This window comes from Chlamydotis macqueenii, chromosome 8 (assembly GCF_036417535.1).
Source record: "Chlamydotis macqueenii isolate bChlMac1 chromosome 8, bChlMac1.mat, whole genome shotgun sequence".
NCBI lineage: Eukaryota > Metazoa > Chordata > Aves > Otidiformes > Otididae > Chlamydotis > Chlamydotis macqueenii.
In genome coordinates this window covers 21,532,501-21,538,598 of record NC_141563.1, presented here as the reverse complement: position 1 = coordinate 21,538,598, position 6,098 = coordinate 21,532,501, and the positions used below count along the sequence as shown (strand labels likewise).

The 6,098-nt window shown below is 41.8% G+C and overlaps 1 long non-coding RNA gene across 4 annotated transcripts in view; it reads right to left on the bottom strand.

Annotated features, from left to right (window-relative positions):
- Nucleotides 1-1,469: 1,469 nt before the first annotated feature.
- LOC147599956 (uncharacterized) overlaps nucleotides 1,470-6,098 on the bottom strand; it is a 502,172-nt gene continuing 497,543 nt past the window's right edge. For all 4 annotated transcript variants that reach the window (XR_015259213.1, XR_015259210.1, XR_015259212.1 and 1 more), the window contains one exon: nucleotides 1,470-1,493. This is a non-coding gene — a long non-coding RNA (uncharacterized LOC147599956). The remainder of the gene's footprint in view (nucleotides 1,494-6,098) is intronic.

Sequence of the window (6,098 nt, the reverse complement as noted above, 5' to 3'; positions counted from 1 at the left end):
AGATTGCCCTCTAAATAGGTTTAATGTTTTTACCTATCCAGCTGTCTAGTTATGAGATTTACGCATCCTGGCAGGCAGTGGGACATTAAGTCTTTCCAAACCAAATTCTGTTTGTAACAAGACGATACTGTCTTTTCAGTCCTACATGATTTATCTTTAAATATTTTAACAGGTTATGCAGTATCTTATGAAATATAAAATGAGAATGTCCTACCAAAATGAAGCCTATGAAATTAAGTCACATCTTTAGAATATTAACCACACTGAATTTGTCTCCTTTTTTTTCCCTCTTATTTAACACTGATAAAATTTGCATCATCTAATTTTAGGGTAAATACTAAAAAAAAAAAAACCCCACAAACAAAAAAAACCCCACACACATCTGGCATAGTATGACTTGCTATCAGGTACTGTCAGGCATTTCAAAAGATAATTTTAATTTAATTTTTTATAAAATTATTTATCTGGTAGTTATATGTCAAGTGTAAAGCTTTTTGCAAGGATCTATGTTCTGAAGAGCTCTATTAAAATAAGAAATAAATTGAGATTGGAAGATTTAGAGAGATAGATATATATTTAAGTATTCTATTTCTTTAGTGTGAAATTATGTGCGCCAGGTCTGATTTCACTGGCTGAGCCTCCTGTACATGAAGTACCAGATAACCATCGTTGCTGCCTGTTACTTTCCGTACCAGGTGTATGCCTATTGTCAGTCCAGCGAAGCCACAGAAGAGCTTATTGCAATTAAATAGCAATTTGTTTCTATGAAACTGCAATTAAAGTATTACTGATCAGCCATTTTAGATTGGCAGTGCTCTGGCTGCATGTTAAACAGTGAGGAGCTCGCGATTTATTTCTGCAGAGGCTGAGCTGCGAGTAACAGTGAAGTGTAACGTGCTCACCTGTGTCCCCTGTCAAGCTGGACGTATGCGTCCTCGGTGGAGCGCTCTGATCTCATCACGACCATGCTGAGAGCAATGACACGTCGGGGCCGCGCGCTGTAAGCTGAACTTGCCACTTACAGGACCCGGCGTTATTACTGTGTTCTGTTCCCGTCTGAGCAGGGATGTGTACGCTTCCTACGGGGGATGTTTCCAACTCCGATTGATTCTGTTGAGCACGGACTGCAAGCGGTGGGCCGCAAGCCAACAATGTGCTGCAGGTCCTGACTTGTTAGAGCTGTGTAAACAGGGCTACTGTATCTCCTTAATCACAATTCGTCAAGGACTAGCAGAAAGCAATCAATTACCTTATAAGTTGGGTGTGTGTGGTTTTTTTTTTTTTTAATAAAAAGCAGACCTTTATCTGGCACAGCTGTTATTTGCACACTTGTACAACAGATGAGCCAGTTTGAAGCCATCCGATCGGCTTACCTGTGCACACCCGGGGTTTGCTGGCCTGGTCGCCTGTGACGTCCCCAGGAAGCCGGGACACATGCCCTGCCACCCTGCGTCCCCTGCCAAGCTTGTAGCCGGTCGTGGGTGACTTGACATCTGAAATGTAAATTTTTGGTGCAAATTAAAAACTTGTTTTTAAGGCCTCAAACAGGAATTAACTTTGTAGTGGTAATTGTATTTCTTAATTATCACCATATTTTAACAAAGTTTGAGACATGTTAACTTCAGTTCCCGCATTTTTGCACAGCGGAGGCTGTAGACATCCTGGTTCCTGCCCCGGAGGGGCTGACATCACACCTGTGGCACTCATGAGATAAGTGTTGCTTCAGCTAGAAACAGGGGGTTGGGGGCGGGGGGTGATGGCTTGGGTCCTTGTCCTGAAGTGTGACCCATGGGGCTGGATGAGTGCTGCTGAGGGACCTGCTGCCTCAGGTGGCAAAGGGATGACAGGAGCACCGGCTGAGCGTGTACAGGCCAGTGTGTGCCTGCTCTTAGCCCCTGGCAAAGGGCAAGTGGAATGCCTCTGCTCAAACCTCAGTGAGGATGGCCCAGCTGACAGTCAGTAATTCATTCACCAGTAGAGGATCGGTCGTATGGCTGAGCCCAAGGCCTGAAAAAAAAGTCCTGTTTACTGGAGACAGACACAACTGTGCTGAGGATTTTTTTTTTTTCTTTTCCCTCCTCTGTGAGTAATTTTTAACAAGTCAAGTTCTGTTGTTGTTTAACAGTAGCTCTAGCACCAAGTTCACAGGAATATGAGGCTACACAGTTCAAGGAGGAGCCGACAGGATCCAAGCCAGCAGCAGAGGATGCAAGCCTTAGTCCTGGCTGGTGGCTCCTGTTGCTTTTTCCCTCTGCTCACCTCTAGCTTGTCCACTGAAGGGCAAGCAACGGCCTGGCACCACAAGGGCTGGAGGTTTTTTTGTGTTGCTTTTTTAAAAATGTGGTCTCTCAGTATTACGGTATTAAAAGTAATAAATTTCAGAATTTTAGTGACCGCAAAGGCATGTGGAGGCCATACCATGATGCGTTTAGCCAGGTCAGAAAAGATGTGGAGTCCAGCAATTGAACCAAGAGCTGTCCCTGTAACAGGGCGATGCCTGAGGAACGCTGTGTGGGGGCGCGAGCCTCTGAAGGACCAGTTCTGAGCAGGGCCTGGGCTCTCAAACAGCAAAGCGTGTACACCCAGGAAGGCTGGATACTTTAACAGGTGCTGAGTAACTTTCAAAAAATTTGAACTTAAACTTATCTCATATTCATCGTTCAATTACAGGCCTCGTAGACCATTGTGCCATTTTGTTTCCTTGTGTAATATCACACTCACATTTTTGTAATAATTTTATCTGTTTAAATCTGACCCTGCTACATCAGATGTTCACCTCAGCTTACAAATGCTGAGCTTGAAAATAAATTTTATTTTTCAATGATTATTTTTTTTAAAGTTGCTTTCTTAGGTTGTTTTTTTTTTTTTATTCAGTGCTATGTATTTAACTTTAAAAAAAAAAAATAACAAACAACAAACCAGAACAAAACCCCGCAAGAACTTTGTTGAAACAGTCCTACAAATCATAGCATTAAGCCCAGAAGTAAGCTTGAGGCATTCTTGCCCCAAAGGAATGTTTTTTGAGCAAAAGCACTACAGCGGAGATAAAATGGACATTTTTAAGAGTTACTTCTTCTGGTCGGTCTCAGACCTGGTGAACATGCCCATGAGGGAGCCGTGTTGCTGAGTGCAGTGAGGCTGGCAGCATGAAGGCATCCCCGCAGACACAGCCTGCCCCAGCGCCTTCCTCGGCAGCGGGGAGCAGCACGTGGTCCCCTCTGGTGCTCATCCTGTCCTTTGCTCTCAATAGCGTGGTGGCTGGTGGGCAAGCTGGAGCTCTCCGTGTGCAGCCAGGCTCCTCTGCTGCTAAACCAGATGATGTTTCTCTCTCGCGTTGTTGGAATATGCCATTAATTACATTTTGAATACTTTTCCTCTTCAGAGATCTTACAAGCAAGGTTTTTGCTAACAACTTCTATCGTTCACTGTGACCTCTCAGAATACTCCTCGGTTCCATTGAACTTATGCCAGTTGTGGTGTTAAACAAAATTGAGAGAACAGGGCCTATATTCATTCTGGAAAAGCAAGAGATTGCCCTGTGATTTGGGGAGGTCTTGACTGCTTACAGAAGAATAAATGAACAAGGCAGATATTAACTTTACACTTGACTTTAACTTCTTTGAGCAGTGGAGAAATGTCCAGTAGGAGGAAAAAAAAAAACCCAGCTAAAACTCATAAGCTAGCCATTAATAGGCTAATTTTATTGTGCTGTAAAATCATCAGCTGCTTATAGAAGACAAAAGGTCAATGATTGCAGTATTTATCTTTTATTCTTAGAAAAAACCCTTAAGACCAAACAGCCCCTAAAAGACAGAGCTGATATGCATCCCATTTACATCTTTTTGGATATCCTCAGATATTCATTGCACTGATGTATGCGATAGGTAATTATATCGGCCAAATCAAGATGCTGATATGAAATAGTGGAAGACTTCAGTGTTTTGCCATAAAGCTTGTACCCCTTGTTACTGAACCCTCATCAGGCTTGGGATCTGCAGCAATCATTTGAAAGCTGTAGTTGGTATTTTTGTGCTTATGCCACATTTAAAAATTATTATTCTTGCTTCATCAGTTAGTCTTTTTTAGCTGGCTTGAAAAAAAACCCACATATTGCAAATGAGCTACTATTCTTATTTGTTGTTTTAAGAAGGGTAAGCACTGAAGTATTCAAATGGAACAGATTATACCTTTAATTACATCCAAACAGGATGCTGAGCTGATTTTTCTATTTTCCGTTTAATTGCTATAGTTCAAAAAGATATTGCAAATTTGTAGATGAATTATTTAAGCATAGCCTTCTGGCCTCTGTGTTTACAAGAGAGACCAAAAGGGAAAAAAAAAAAAATTAAAGGGGAAAATTGCCAATTTCTTCTCTAAGAAAGAAGTTTGAATAAAACATCTTGGGGGAGATGTTTTAGTTGGATGGATGTTTTATGCTTTCTGGAAGCATCTTGGGACTCCATGGGATTTGTTTGTATCCCACCAACCACACTGGATCCCTCACCCCTGAGGGCCTCCCCTCCTCGTGCCGTGGGTAGCAAAGTGCTGTTTCTTCTCTAATCTGCTCATCGGTGAGTGTGTTGCTTCACAGATGCAATCTCAACCAACCGGCCTTTTCATGGATATGCTTGATCTCCATTCTCCTACATACAAAAAGTGAATAATGAGAGCAAACACAATTCATCACTTCTTAAACTAAATATATTTCCATTTTGTTTGCATGTGCGTGTGTATATATCATTCATTGTATATATTCAGAATATGTACTATGACATTACAGCCAGTGATAAATCCTACTCGCTTACTATATGTGTTATTTGCTGCAACATTAAGCTCAGTAAGGATTTTATATGTAACTTGTACCAAAACGAAATATATTGTGGGATTGATGCACAGCTGTAAACAAGAGCATCACTTCCCATTTCAACACAGTTGAAGATGGCAGCTTGCGTGGCAATTCCTTTTATAAACAGTTGCAGACTTTCCAAAGAATAAGCCAATGAATTTAATTTTTAATTATGTTTTTAGAAAATAGGATTCTTGGGGGGCAAAAAAACCTGCAAGACCAATAAAAATAGTAAACTGTAGTGTAAAGAAATGCCATGGGGGAAAAACTGTATTGTGCTGGGCTCAGGTCTTCTGCTCTTGCCACCTTCTTTTTTTTTCCTTCTACTGAACTTGCTTGTATAGAGTATTTTTTCATAGCTGTACTGTGGATTCAAAGAAAGATGACACTGGCACAATCTATTTAATTTCTTGTGTGGATTATCTTATTTCATTATTTTCAATAGTGCTAAGTATGTGCTACCCACTTAGAGAGCTGATGTGGTGCATAGCAAAGCTCAAGATGTCCTCTTAAATACGCAAAGCTTATGCAAGGCTGCGACACAAATAGGTTTTAACCGCTAGCAGCGTTGGCAGCTTTGAAGAGCTGATATGATACAGCCTTGCCAACACATCGCAGGTAACGTGGAGAGATTCAGGGAGAAATTGAGCTAGCTGGAGTAAGAGTAGTACACAACTTTTATTGATGAAGTTCAGGGGAAAGAGGCACCGGGGGCAGCTGTATTAATCCCGTAATAACTTGAAATATAATCAGTACATTGCTGCAGGGATGGCTAGGAAGGGAGGGAGGTGGAGATGTCAGGGTTTAAGTTCACAGACTTTCCCAGTTCATTAAAAAGTGAATCAATCAGAGAAACAGGCTGGCTTTTCAAAGGGCTGGCAGTTGTGAATGGGCTTTGGACATTGGGAGGCACGCAGATGGTGCGCCCATCCTCGCACAGAGGCTGCTGGAGCTCAGTAGCCATTCGTTTCAGGAGATGGCTGGGTTCTGCCCTGCTCAAGCTAGTAAAATGTGTTATAATGTGCTAGGGGAGATTCTGGCTGGATTTGAAGAACTTAAAAGCCAGGCAGCGTTGGTGCTGTGGGCCATATAAAGGTGGTGCTGATAGATGTTTATAAAAGGAAAAAAAGTTCTGTTTTATAATTTCTGGAGTGGTGGTTTAACCAGCAGGCAAATGGGCAGAAGGAGTCTGCCTATAGGACCCCTCTCTGTAGGCAGCTGGTATAGTAATTAGCTCATTACTATTAATTTT